General features: G+C 33.4%; 1 long non-coding RNA gene across 1 annotated transcript; it reads right to left on the bottom strand.

Moving 5' to 3' along the window:
• Positions 1–230: 230 nt before the first annotated feature.
• LOC127843131 (uncharacterized) lies at positions 231–2,064 on the bottom strand. Its single transcript, XR_008032103.1, has 3 exons — positions 2,042–2,064; positions 1,477–1,562; positions 231–576 (listed from the first exon to the last, which is right to left on the bottom strand). It is a non-coding gene; the product is annotated as an uncharacterized LOC127843131 (long non-coding RNA).
• Positions 2,065–3,399: the final 1,335 nt, after the last annotated feature.

Here is a 3,399-nt window from a genome sequence, read left to right as displayed (position 1 = left end):
CTGATATAAGAACTTCCTGTTTACCATGATATAAAAAAATCATGCAACGTTATATATCTGGCAAATATCAATACGGTGGTATGATAAATAACGGTACACAATGTTTATTATGGCATGCATTGTTTATTAAATCATTTAAAAAAACGTCTGTTTGATGGGAGCTAGTTGCAGTGGTATTTGAGATGACACACCTGGAGTTCAATACGTCAAACTAAGACCATAAAATACAATTTGTAGCAGAATGTTTGATTTTATTACGGAATACATGTGTAATGGTACATTCATACAATCTTATTTTTAACTAGATACATGAAACAAACACCGATCCATTTTTGTATTGTAATATATTGAAGAAGAAAACCGATGCAAAAAGTGTTCCTATTTGCTTTGGGATGATTTGATATGTCATTTTCTGCCTGGTCAATAGTAGTATCCGAGTTGTTCACAGGTAGTTTGGAGGGCAATACTTCATGGTGCACCCCACCGCGCCGTTTTCCGCACAAAAGCATCTGTTACAGCCCTCGGCATCCATGAAGTTGTCGCCAACATTGTACGTGTTACCGTTGTACTCGCAAACTGAAATCAGATAAACAGTGTTAGTAGCCTCAATATTTCAAAATTGTAATGAACCTTAATCGCTTATGTTAAAAATATAGGATTAAACTTTAAAAGGCTTCTCACAATTTTTGTTTTAGTGGCCGTGATTAATTATCTATTAAAAAATGACAATACTCGCTGGATCAGCACCATTGAAATGCAAAACGATGCAATAAAACGACAAAACACGTGTTATCGGTATTACAAAACGATTAATAATAAATATGGACCGTGCTCTGTGCAAAAAGGGTTTAATGAATGCGCAGTCCGAACAGGCTAATCAATATCTGTATGTTTTATTATTATAATGTGTTTTATCGTGAAACACTATCCGCTTGTATGATATTTTTCTTTTCAAGATACTCCTGTCTTAGCAAAAATCAAGTTTATGCGGAAAGTGTCGTCCTTGATTAGCGTGTGCGGACTGCAATAGCTTATCTGGGACGACACTTTACGCACGAGCAAAAAACGCATTTTTCATATAGCACGGCTCATATCTTGACACATATAGCTGCAGACGCTGTTTGACAGTCACAGCGACCAATAACCGATGGAATACGGGTCATACGTAAAACGCGAACCTGATAAGGATTTTACCTAACTTGACTGAAGCAATTACACGTGTACTGCAATAATCAGTTCACAATATAGCAAAGATGTAAAAACGATTCTTATTGATATATTAATTTTTTATTATTTATAACTTATTTGTATCAAAACGTTGAACAAAGGGGGCGATTTATCAAAATAAAAGGTTTATATATTTTCGAAATACCTGCTTGAAATGTCTTCAAAATAAGGTTACTTCAAGTCGCACCCATTGTCTTATTATATTAATGCATTTTGAACAAGAGTCAGTTATTGTCAGGTGAAACTCACCCTTGTTTGCATTCGCCAATAGGATGACCGACACAATCATGAGACCGACGATAATTGATTTCATTCTGAATATACAATGTCCTCACCTGAAATATCAAATTGAAAAACATGAAATTATCATATACATTTTACATATAATAACAGTTTAGGGTATGCTATGAAACAGGATTTTCAATGTATGGAGGCAGGACAAAAAAGAAGCTACAATACGTGAAACATTGTATGCAGTATTAAATTGTAATTTATTTTACTAAGAGTTTAATTGCAAACCCTTTACTGTGCAATTCTTAACGTATAATGTTGATTGACATGGCTTTTTTATACATGCAAGTTGTTTTTATTATTTATTGTGCGTATATGCTGCCATGTAAATCTATGCATTTTATGTTTAAATAAATCTATCTATCTACTATGTAATGCATATTAATAATTATATTTATATATACCCATAAAAGAAGTGCTGTTTCGTATAACCTGACTAATTTCATCAGAAACAACATGGTTCATATGTCATGTATGCGCATGATTATTTAATATATGTTAAAAAATCGTGAGCAAAAATTACCTTAGTGTGTGATAAGATCTTCAGTGTTTAATGCCTTCTGCTCAAAATGTTGACGCTATATATAGGAAACCCACGGTCACCATCTGTCGCCAAAAGTGACAGACATATGGCCATGATACTGGTGTCAGCCAGCAAACATGGCAGCTGTTTAGCCCAGCGGGTCGGACTATGTCCGTTTAGTTGCGGGCAAACATATCAGTACGTTACACACATTGACTCTGATTTATTATTCTTTTTTATTTTATTCATAGATACATGATTAAGAACAAGCTTTTTTCATTTGCGTATAGTTAGCGTTAATATGGTTATAGGTGCTACCTAATTTACGGGCAAAAGCTTTTTAAGTTTTTATGATAACCATGTATTTTTAATAAATATATGGACATGATTGTGTTCAAAATATTATAATTGTTGCAATAATTAAGTAACGCATCCAACAAAATCAATCTTAAAACGAGTTACATTTCTTAGCTTAAAGATCTAGCATCTTATAATTATTTTGTTTTCTAGCCACAGGATTTTAAAGCTGGTTCGGTGGCTGTGGTAAAGTGGATGGGGTGTCTGCTAACTGGCTTAGTCACTGGGACTGGGAGGTCTCTGTATTGATCCCTTAAGTGGGAGCATTCTTAAGATAACCCTTAAATACTATGGCGTACCATTTGGGTTGAAAGTCAAGAAGACCTACAAGGTAAAAAGAGAAATGTACGTCGAAGTACAATGATTGTACGTCGATGTACAAATATAAAATACACTTCGAAGTATATATTTGTACGTCAAAGTACAATTTGTACTTCTACATACATGTTTGTACTTCGACGTACACATTTTCTGAACAGCCAATCAAAACATTTGTCTCTTGAGCCACTTTTCCTTCAGATTTATTCATAATAAATGTTAAAAATTTCTTTTAATTGAGGACAAAATGAATACAAATATCAGAATGGCAAAAAAAACCACATAGAAGTCTCAAGTATTTAATGCCTTAAAATATATTATATACACATTTTAAGAAGATTAAAATGTTACCTTTTTAAAATAAAAATTATTCAGCATATTGTAAGTTTTTATTGATCATGCGGAGCGCATTACTGTGTAGGAAATTCCCAACGGTAACCAAACAGTTACCAATTATTAACGGGATACATAATGTAAAATAACCTCCCCGTTGGTCGTATTTTGTGATAACCATAACTTGCATAAGTCAGAGGTTAATGTCGCCACGCCAGGTCAATAAATACGCACAATATCTATGAGTTAGCAGTTGATAGTCGCATAATTTGGTATAAATTATAATAGTAATAATGTGTAATAAATACACGTAATATGTATGAGTAAGCGATGGATAGTCGCATTATTTG

The sequence above is a fragment of the Dreissena polymorpha genome, chromosome 8 (genome assembly GCF_020536995.1).
Source record: "Dreissena polymorpha isolate Duluth1 chromosome 8, UMN_Dpol_1.0, whole genome shotgun sequence".
NCBI classification, from domain to species: Eukaryota; Metazoa; Mollusca; class Bivalvia; order Myida; family Dreissenidae; genus Dreissena; species Dreissena polymorpha.
Note: the sequence above shows the minus strand (reverse complement) of the source record. Positions and strands in the feature narration are given on the sequence as shown.